We start from the raw sequence: 12298 nt of genomic DNA on the forward strand, positions 1-12298 counted from the left end.
GATGTGGAATTTATTGATTTAATTTATCTTTGTTTAGAAGCAATATTTACTTAATAGGGACTTAATATATTTGATTATGTGGCTATCAAAAAAAAGGAACACTTCCTTGGGTGAGGGAATGGTAAAAAAAATAAACAGATGGATATATAATTTTATGGCTGCATGAAAAGGTCTCACTATGCAAGTAGTGTGTGTGTGTGTGTGTGTGTGTGTGTGTGTGTGTGTGTGTGTGTGTGTGTTGTTTGTGTTTCATTTTGTTTTGTTTTGTTTTTCTTCCTCTGGATGGGGATAACATTGTCCTTAGTTGGTCTAATACAGTTGTTTTGGCTCTCTGAACTGCTCAGAGGAGCTAGTTCCATCAAGGTTGTTCATCTCACACTGTCGTTGTTAATGTATACTTTGTTTTCTTGATTTTGCTCCCTTTGCTTAGCAACAAATTCCCTAAATGCTCCTATGCTTATCCTAGAAACCAACCATTTCTGGTTTCTTATAGAGCAATAATATTTCATAGTATTCATGTAGCATAACGTATTTAACCATTACTCAATTGAAGAGTATCTATTTCCAATTCTTCTACTTTCCTTCTAATTTTAGCAGCATTGATCTTATTAGTGCAAAACTTTAAAAAATTTAATGTTAGTCAAAATCATTCACTTTGCAGTTTATTATGAGCTCTAATTCTTGGTGATCACAAATTTATACCCTTTTCATAGATCTGGTAGATAATTTCTGGGTCTATTATTTTTTCTATGGTGTCACTCTTTATGTCTAAATCCTGTATCCATTTTGAACTTATTTTGGTGTATGATGTGAGATGTGGATCTATGCCTAATTTTTGCCATTCTATTTTTCAGTTTCTCAGCAATTTTTGACCAACAGCAAATTCTTATACAAGAAGGTCATGTCTTTAGGTTTATTTAGTAGCTTGTGGTCATCATTTTCTATGACTTCTTTTGATACTATCCTAATCCAATGCTCCATTGCTCTATTTCTTAACCAGTACCAGGCAGTTTTGATGACTGCTGTTTTATAGTACAGTTTTAGATCCAGTAGAGCTAGGCCACCTTCCTTTTCATTTTTTTTTCATAAGTTTCCTTGCTATTACTTCCCTTTGGTTGTTCCAAATGAATTTTGTTACTGTTTTTTTCAAGCTCAGTAATATAGTTATTTGGTAGTTTGATTGGTATGGTACTGAATAAGTAATTTAAGTTGGGTAGAATTTTCATTTTTATTATATTAGCTTAAACTAACCATGATCATTTGACATTTTCCCAATTATTTAGATCTGACTTTATTTGGGTGAAAAGTGCTCTATAATTGTTTTCATACAGTTTCTGGGTTTGTTTTGCAAGTTAGATTTCCAATTATTAAATGCTGTCTACAATTATTTTAAATAATTTCCCTTTTTATCTCTCATTCTTGGGCTTTGCTGTTCATATATGGAAATGCTGATTTATTTATGTGGGTTTATTTTATATCCTGCTTCATTACTGAATTTGTTAATCAAATCAAGGAATTTTTTAGATGATTTTCTAGGGTTCTCTAAGTATACCATCATATCATCTGCAAAGAGTAAAAGCTTTGCTTCCTCATTGCCAATTCTGATTCCTTCAATTTAATTTTCTTCTCAATGCTAGTTATCATTTCTAATACTGGCCATAATGGGCATCCTTATTTCACCCCTGATTTTATTGGAAATGCTCCAAGTTTATTCCCAATACATATAGGATTTGTTGATGGTTTTTAGATAAATACTATTTATTATTTTTAAGGAAAATTCCATTTATTCCTAAATTTCTTATTTTTTTTAACAGGAATGTATGTTTTTTTATCAAAGGCTTTTTCAACATTTATTGAGATAATCATATGATTTCTGTTAGTTTTGCTATTGATATCTTTAATTATATTGTTTTCCTAATGTAGAACTACCTCTGTCTACCTGGTATAAATCTTACCTGATCATTGTGTATTATCCTAGTAATAACATGCTATAATGTCATTGTTAAAATTTTATTTCATTTTACTTTGGTTTGTTTTGTTTTGCTTTTGCAAGGCAATGTGGTTAAGTGACTTGCCTAAGGTCACAGAGCTAGGTAATTATTAAGTGTCTGAGTCCAGATTTGAGCTCCGGACCTCCTGACTCCAGGGCCACTGCTCTATCCACTGTGCAACCTAGCTGCCCCTAAAATTTTATTTAAGATTTTTGCATCAATATTCATTTGGGAGGTTGTCTATAATTTTTTTGTCTGTTTTAGTTCTTCCTGTTTTATATATCAGCACCATGTTGGTGTCATGAAAGCAGTTTGCCAGAACTCCATCCTCTTCTATTTTTTTAAATAAATTGTGTAGAATAGGAATTAATTATTCCTTAAATGGTTGGTAGAATTCACTTGAAAATCCTTCTGTACCTGGAGATGTTTTCTTAGGGTGTTTATTGACAATTTATTCATTTTCTTTTTCTGAAATGGTGTTATTTAAATAATTTATTTTTGATTCTGTTAATCTGAGCAGTATGTATTTTTGTAAATACTCATTCATTTCACTCAGGCTATCCAGTTTATTGCCATACAGTTTGGCAAAGTAGCTCTGAGTTATCTCTTTGGTGGTTATCTCATTGATGGTTAGTTCACCCCTTTCATTTTTAGTACTGGTAATTTGGTTTTCTTCCTTCTATATTTAAAATTAGATTAACCAAAATTTTGTCTACTTTATTCACTTTTTCTTAAAACCAACTCGTTTATTTATGAGATGAATGGTTTTTCTTGCTTTCAATTTTATTAATCTCTCCTTTAAGTTTCAGAATTTCTAATTTGATATTTAATTGAGGACCTTTAATTTGTTTTTTGTCTACTTTGTTAATTTCCTATGCAATTCCTTGCGATCCTTTTTCTCTATTTATTCATATAGGTATTTAGAGATATAAAGTTTACCCTCAAAACTGTCTTAGCAGCTTTCCATAAATTTTGGTATGATGTCTCATTATTATCATTTACTTGGATATAATTATTATTTCTATTATTTGATCTTTGATCTTTGATCTTTGATCCACCCATTATTTAAGATAAAGATATTTTCCAATTAGTTCTTGGTTTATCTTTCCATGACCCTTTATTACATAAAATTTTTATTGCATTTCAGTCTGAGAAGTGAATATTTATTATTTCTGGCTTTCTACATTTGATTATAAGGGTTTTGTGCCATAGGACTCATTTCTAAAATATATATAAAATATATAGGATTCAAATTTAAAGAACGCAAGATATTCTCCAATAGACAAATAATTAAAGAATATGAATAGTTACTTTTTAGATGAAGAAATTAAAGTTATCTATAGTCATGTAAACATACTCTAATCATTATTGATTAGAGAAATGCAAACTAAATCAATTCTGATCTACCATCTTATGCCTATAAAATTGAGTAAAATTACACAAAAAGAATATGATCAATGTTGGAGATGATGTGGGAAAACTGTGACACTAATGCACTCTTGGCAAAGCTATGAATAGATTCAAGCGTTCTGGAGAAAAAAAAATTTGGTAGTGTGCCCAAAAGGAAATAAAAATATGCATATCTTTTGATCAAAGAGTGTCACTACTAGGTTTATATCCTAAAGAGATCATAAAAAAGGGGGAATGAACCCACATGTCCAAAAAATAGCTTTAGCAGTTCCTTTCGATGTAGCAAATAATTGGAAACTGAGCCATCATTTGGGGAATACTAACCAAGCTATCATATATATATATATATATATATATATATATATATATATATATATATATATATATATATATATATATGTATATGTAATGGAGTACTGTTGTTCTGTAAGAAACCATATGAGCAGTCTGACTTCAGAAAAGCATGGAAAGAATTGAATGAATTGATCGTAAGGGTAATGAGTGAAACCAGGAAAACATTACACTCTTTTGATGCAAAATTATGAAATAATCAGCTATGATGTTGCCAACTCTTCTCACCAGTTCAGTGATCCAGCTTAATTCTGAGACACATTCCTCACAATGCCAACCACTTCCAGATTAAAAAAATATCAATTTTGAATGGAGAGAAAAGCATACTATGTTCACAATTTTGTGTTTTCTTTTTACCTTATAATTTTATTCCCTTACTTCTAGTTCTTATTTCACAGATTGACTAATATAGAAATAATTTAAATGGAATTTTATAAATTCAACCTATATCAGATTATTTGTGGCCATGGGGAAGGTGGTGGAAAAATGTGGAATTCAAATTCTTTCAAAAGATGAATGTTATAAACTCACTTTTCATGTAACTGGAAAATAACTAAATTAATTACCAATTTCTGTTAAGGAAAAAGAGAAAAATATTCTTTGATCCAATTATGCTACTATTGGAAATGTACTTGAAAGTGGCCAAAGAAAGAAATGAAAAGCTTTATATTTTTCCTAATCTTCATCAAAGCACTTATAATAATGATAAACCCTGGAAATTACTGCACAGTGAATTGGAAGTAGATAAGAAAATTGTAATTAATCAATGTTATTACAGGTAAATATTGAAAAATTTTCAAAATTCATAAATAAAACTTCAGGAAAGTGATTCAAGAAGATAGATATGCATAGTGATTAAAATAATTTAATGATAATAACTTTGAAATGAAACAGTATTTATATAAAATGAGATTTAAATGTTGGATTCAGATGAATAATGCAATGAATTTGTTTCTTCATTGTTTGGAATCTGTAAATTGTGAATGTGAAATGACCCAATCAGTGGTAATTGATTTATTTGATGGACTGATAATTTATTTTTTTAAGTTTTTAAAGTTAAAGGAGGGTACTATTAAGGGGAAATTATTACTGTATAAAAATTCAAATAAGTAATCAACTAAATATTAAAAACAAATTTTAGTGTGCTTTAGAAATGAGAAGTTAATAGTAGGTTGAGGAAGAAGATAAAAATCTTTTAAGCTTACTCCTTCAAATGAATGTCCATATTAGAAAGAATAATGGAACAATTGGGATAGGAAGAAATCCACCTGCCATCCACATGTTTCTAGAAAATCATGGTTCAGTACCTCAAAGTCAACTGTAGAAATCAAGTTTCTTCTTAATTCTGAATTTCTAATTAAGTAAAACACTTGAAATGAAGTCTATATTGGAATAAAGGCATACCTAATCTCTACACTCTATGCCATTTTTGTCAGGATCTGCTAGAAATTTTACTCCAATGGTATAGTTTGACAATATAAAAATCATTCCCAGGTCATTATGAAACATCATAGTAAAAGATAATTTTCACCATAATGAAGCCTAATTGAGTTACAGGTGATAATCATATGTATAGTATACATGTATATTAACAGAAACATACATAATGTGTATCTGTATCCTATCTATTTGTCTATCTATCTTTCATAATGACTATTTCATAGATGCAAAAGATCTCAAAATCATTTAATCCATTTTATATTTGAAAAGAAACTTTTCTAGAAACCTTAATTTACTCTTATTTAGGATTAATTATTAAGGAAATTTTATTTGCATTGAGCTCAAATTTATATCCCTATAGAAAATTTTCCAAGTTTAATTCAAATACTAAAGAACACTAATTCAGCTAATTACTGCATTCAAAGTCTATCTGGTTTTAATATATTGTGCTACATCTTATCATTTTACCCCACCATGACCACCCAGGAAAATAGCATTAGATACTTTATAAAATTCTTCAAAAGAATCTAGAAGAACTATATTAACAGCATTTGCTTTCTTTGAAATAATGTTTTCTGCCTTGTCAGTTTTAAATAAAATCATTGTCTTTTTGGGATCATTATTCCCTCAATATGGTATTTGCTAAAAATTTCTTTAATTACATATTTTAGAACTTTTCTAAGAATCAAAATCAATTTCACTTATCTAAACCTATGCTTTTCCCTCTCTCCATTCTCTTCACCTTATCACAATGAAATGACTTTTAATGTGTTTCTATTTTATTTAATAAAGATACATATATGTGTGTATATAAGTAAAGCTAGATATCAGTATTGGTCATCTCTATCAACATTAAATATAGCAAACATGTTAAAATAACAACTATATTGTGCAATAAATATTTTTTCTCTTAAAATATACATTGACTTTTTGCCACAGTTGATCTAAAATTTATCTTAAGCTGACAAGTGTCTTCCACACTTTTGTTTGCCTGTGAAAATAGTGATGATTTCAGATAGAGCAAAGACTTTCCCATCTTCTTTACTCTTAGTGTTTTACCATCACACATTGACACTAAAATAGTCTGAGTGTTTATAAATACAAATATTATTTTAATAGTTCCAATAGGCTAGGTCTAAGACAACTTAAAACATTTCTAAGATACACAATTATAGGAAAAAATTATCTAAAATATTTTTACTTTATTTGAACACATCTCTTTAAGTAACTAACATCTATAATATATAGTAAATTAATCTGTCATTTGAATATTTTTGCATGTCAGATTTTATTGATCTTTAAATAAAAAACTGAAAGTTCCTCTTAAGCGGCAAAAGAAAATATGTTTTCTCATTATACAATATTGGAATAAAGGCTAAAGTGCCATATTCATTATGCTATCATGCAGCATATGTATAAATCTTCCTTTGCTTGAATATGAAAAAAATAAGTGTTTGTATTTTACCAATTTTAAAACGACAATTAAATGTGAATAGAGAAGAACCAATGCTTTTATTATATTATATAAGTTTGTGGATACATAAAATTACCTTCAATTTTTTTTTTTTTGCATTTCACTGTCCAAACTTCAAAAAAGTCAGTGGTTTTAAACCATGGTTATTTTTCATTATAACCTGGTTTGAAACCTCACTTATAGTGAGCATATTGTTTATGTTTATTTTATAACTTAAGCAGAAACAGTCAACTCAGTGAATGAATTTTAGCATACTCTTTACTTATATCCAGGGACCTCTCAATTAAGAGAATATTGGGAACTTCTGGGTCATGTGAACCTGATGGAGGATTAACTATTTTTGTTTTAAAGTCTTGACCTCTCAAACAAAGAAAAAAATTACAAAAAAGAGCAAAAATTCAAAAGTTTTCATAAACTAATACTTAACCCTATTTTATCCAATACTTCACTCTATCAGTGACAAGTCTTCTGCACTATCAGCAACAAGACTGAACTAGCAAACTCAACACCCCAGACTTGTGACATAATAAAATCCCACACTGATCTTTCCCTTCTTCTTTTAATGCTCTCAAGGTTCTGAGATCTTGATAACTATAACCATAATATCTTTCTGTGCTACAAAATTTCTTTCCAGGAGAATGGAACAACAGAAGGAAAGGGGAAGGGCATGCTTCTTGGTTTAAAGTAGAGCTCAACCTAACAGTTTCTCCCTCCAGATTTTGAGAGAGTTAAACTTCAGATGACTAAAATCACCCTAAGTTACAATTGCATCAGGCTAGTTGTGCTTGGCAGTACTAGATTAGAGAAATGAGAAACACTGCGATCAGGATAGAAAATTGGCATTGAAAGAGAGAGATAATGCTGGACTCTGCAATACTCTACTAAGCCTGACTAAAATCATTAAGAATCCAATTGAGGTTAATTCTGTTCCCCCAAAAGTCATTTGGGATAGTGACCTAGATTGGCAAACTATGAATTGTTTGCTTCAGGAGGAGTTAAGACTCTTTAAGTCAAGTCCTCTTGGAACCCATTATTAGAAGGGAGTGAGTCAGAAAATGAGTAATAGGATAAAATGGGGGAAGACTGAAAAGACCAAATGATCTCAGGAGGAAGGAAATTAAAAAATATTGAGTATAAGCACTTAGATGCCTGAGTGAATAGATTGCCAGATCTGAGTTTGAATTCAGCCAAAAATACTTATTAGCTGAGTCACTCTGGGGAATCACCCTCTGTTTGCTTCAGTTTCCTGTTCTGGAAAAGAATAATAGTTCTTAACTCCCAAGGTTTCTGTTAAGACCAACTGAAATAATGATATAAAATACATTGTATGATGCCTGACATATAGTAAAGGTAAAGATTAGGTGTTTCATGATGATGATGATGATGGTAGATCAAGATTAATAGAGAGAATAGTGAAAACATTGATAGTAGTAGAGAATAAGTGCTCTAGATCTATTAATTTCAGACATCTATGAATAAATACTGGGAAAATGCAGAAATAATTCAACATTGATGAAACAAAGGACCCTATGAAGTTTAGGAAGACAAAGGAACCACTACAGAGATTCCTGAAAAATTTTAAAAAGAAATATGAATTGTGAGAGCAGAATATAGCAGGAATAACTGATGGATTAGAACAATCTTGTCAGTTCCATCAAAGTAAAAGATATAATTGATTGAGAATGCAAATACACTAAAGGATAATGAAAAAGAGAAAGAGAAAAGCAATAGCATTTAAAGAAAGCATTAACCCTGAGCAAAACTAAATTTTCTCAACTTAAGGATTATAGATCTCCCCAAAGAACATTGAGTCAGAAAAATTAAAAACTTAATGTAAAAATAATACAAGAATATTTTGCAGAATTTCTGAATACAAAAGTCAACAATTAAATCATCAAACACCAGTAAACTTCAATAAACTTAGCACTTAAATTTAATAATTCAATTCAGAAATAACAAATTCTACAAGAAATTGTTAGAAAAATATTTTTGCATGAAGGCCTACATTGCAAACTGGAGTTTAGCCATAAGTAAAAATATATGGATCTTCAATAATAAATAGATATTTTTTTTCCAAAAAAATGAGGTTTAAGAACATTGTTTGCTTTTCCAACACATCCAATAACAGAAATACAGGATAGGCATTTGCAGTAGAACAGGTAGCACAGAGGACAAAGTGCCCAAAAGAAATTACAGTGATTTCTTTTTTTAAGTATCCACTAGCATCAAGGGTAAAGGCAGAAACCAGGTGAAGATAATGATGGAGAGATTAGTCTGAATCATTATGACCAAACCTCATTGAACCACATCAACAAGTAAATGCTTATTTTCTTGGGAGGATTAAATGACTAAAAGCAAAGTTGCAAGGAATGCAATGGGGAGAAAAGGAAAGTAGGGAGTATGTGATGTGTCAAGTCAAATGAAGTATTAATGAGAGTAAAAGTGTCTCCTATAGTATTTTAGAAAGAAAAAGCCTACAGGGACTCAGTGAAGTGAGGGGAAGGATCTCAAAGGTAGGGAAGTTAAGGGGTGTTAGCAGGAGTTTCCACTGAAGAATATTCCTATTAGTAAAGAGAGATGTTCTCTAAAAAGAAAGGGGACATTACACTGGCTTTTTTGGTGAAGGCTTGGTACTTCAAAAGTCCTACTTTAGATGGGGAAATGAATTGAAGCTTCGTGGGTCAACAGGATCCCAGGGCATTGGAAAGACTTGGATTCAGAGAAAAGATTTTCAAACTGGGAAGGTAGATGGTTAGGGAGGTTTACATTAGGTTGAATTGCTTATTCAGGGATATGAGTGCTGAGGATTACTCCTGCTATGAGTCAGTTTTCTTTTTTGTCACCAGTAGAAAATAACATTTTTCTGCTAGTGAGACATAATTGTTAAGGGAAAGCAATGGTGCTAGCTGTACATGGCAGTAAAAGAAATTTTGCAGAAAATCAAAATGTGTTCCTTGAAAGTTTTGATTCCATGAGGAATAATGGAAAGAGATTTAAAAGTAAAAGATTAAATATTAATAAATAAAATTAATTTAATTAAATAAGAAATTGGAAATGGCTATGAACCAGAGAATAATATTCTAGAATAGATAAAAAGTTAAGAACAGAGGATGAAAAGAGTAAAGAAGAGAAATTGTATCTGGAAAAGAATTTAAAAAATGAAATGTAGTAATCAAATTGTAAGACTTCAAAATTAAACAAATACTTATCTAATCAGAAAACAATATTTGTCAAAGAGAAGTGAGAAAAGAAAGCAGAATTCTGAAATACTCATATAAAAAAGTAGACAAAGATTGAAACAAGGCTATATCCTTTTTGAAACCTCACATTTTGTAGGCAATAAATAGAAGACATTCAAGAACCAAGACCATAAATGTAATCAGGAGTCCTCAAGAAGGGAATGGGTTAAAATGAGGATGTGGCTGATAGATTCAAAGGAAAATGAAATTGGCATGGGAATTACCCTTGAAAATAAAATGCATGAAGTTTAGACTTCTTGTTTTTTTTCAAAGTGGAGACTTAGGCAGAGTAGTAGAATCACTTGCTCAGGTTTGAAGGAATATTGTGTTCAAGTATGGATTACTGCCTTCATCATTTGGTTAATATTTTTATTGCTAAGCCTAACTTGAAGTCTTTGAGTTTCTATACTATATATATAAAACCATCTGAGTAAGTTATTAATGAGAAAGCTAGATGATTCTCATAGGTAATTATTCAATCATGTTAATCATTTTTCTGAATATTACTATTTCAACAGAAATCTCCTCTAACCCTAAATTCAAAAAGAAGGAAACTGTATCAATGAAGGGATTGTTATAACAGATCACCAAACATTCCATAAAAATCGCAAGATCTCACAATGCATGCCCTTACAGAAACTCTTTATCAATTCTCTAATAAAATGGGCTTCTATTAAAGACCTTGATTGATGAGAAATATATTTTTGACAGTTACTTTAATTGATCAAGTCCAATTGCTGTTTATTGTAGGAAGGCAGATTTTTATTCCATGTAAGGAAAGACTTGCTCATATTACAATTGTTCAAAAGTAAAATAGATTTCTTCAATCAAGTAGGAGGTTGCCCATCAGTTAAGACCTTCAGGAAAAGGCTATTTCTTAGAGATTTAATAGATCAAGTTTATGTTCAGCATGCTTTTGAAGAGGGGCCTACAGAGGTCTTTCAACTATGTCATTATATGACACATGATATGAGTGGGGACAAATGCAAATGGTTAACAAAGAAATTTTGTCTCGTGCCATCATGCCCAATATTCTGGGCACAGATTGTCTGATTATAATTTCACTGCATATCAATCTGACCTCCTAAAACCAGGACATTGTCTTTATTGTCAAGATTTTAAGTTTCTCCACTTGGCCTTAATATCCCAGAACTTTTATTTCTCTTTGTCTTTTCCCTATTTCCACCAAATATAATATGCTAATAGACCACTTTGCCAGCTGTCCCACTTATTCACCTGAATGTTTCCTATATCCTTCAAAAAAGCAATGAGATTTACAACCAGTTCTGTTTTGATATTTTAGCCCCAGGGACATAATAAACAGACTATTAACAAATGTTTAAGAATAGATTTAATCAAGACATTTCAATCTTTGAAATGCCAAATCAAGGGACATATAATTATGATACTATAGATTCTGGAGGCATCCTCAGGGAATGAGTTAAATCAGGATTTGGGATCCAAAACAAACTACTTTTTGTTCCTTTACTTTACCCTCTCTCCTTCTATCCTTGTCCTCCTTCTTTCCTCCCCCTTTTCTCACTTCCTTTTCTCTCCTCTCTCCTCTTCTATCATCTCTTCTTTTCTCTTCTCTCTTCCTTTCTCTACCATTTGTTCCTTTACAAATATTAGAATAACCTGGTCAAAAAAGAGTGGAGCTCTAGACTTTGGGAAAGTTTCTCAGAAATCTATACCATTATAACATGCTTTACAAAGTCAGTGATAATATGAAATCAATTTCTTTTCCAAGTTCCTTTTCTCTCTTTTCTGTCCAACCAAGTTATGTTTTGAATGGCACTAAAGCAAAGACCTGGGTAAGGAGTTAATAGAAAACTGCTTGTTTGCTTAATAATCTCTGCCCTAGAAATCTTGGAAAATAAGGAAAATTAGTGAGGATCAGTTATATACTTCATATATGGTGTTTTTCCTGTATGAAAAGAAGGAATTTAAAATTAAGTCTGAAATTAAACAATTCTTTCTGCCTTTATAAACCTTCATTCCCATTCTCTTCACCACCCTTTTCCAAAAAATGACCTGATACCCAGGTTGCCTAGACAATTAACAGAAGCCTATTGAGATGGAGATTTGAGAATTTTTAATGTTTTCCTTTTGAATCATTCCTTAGATTTTGGTCAGTTCTTAAAATATATTTTAACAAATTTCAAATATATTTATAGCATCATGTCTATACTATCCCATTACCCACTTTCCCTAATGGGATAAAAATTTTTCTTCTGCCACATATAGGAATCAGAATGGACTGGAGAGTTTGTTTATGTAAGTTTTCAATTATAAGATTATATGTTCATTAACACACATATGTTATTATGTACACACATATATTTGTATATACATACATATATATATATTATGGTATTAACAATAATGTCTAT

The sequence above is a fragment of the Macrotis lagotis genome, chromosome 6, assembly GCF_037893015.1.
Source record: "Macrotis lagotis isolate mMagLag1 chromosome 6, bilby.v1.9.chrom.fasta, whole genome shotgun sequence".
Lineage (NCBI taxonomy): Eukaryota > Metazoa > Chordata > Mammalia > Peramelemorphia > Peramelidae > Macrotis > Macrotis lagotis.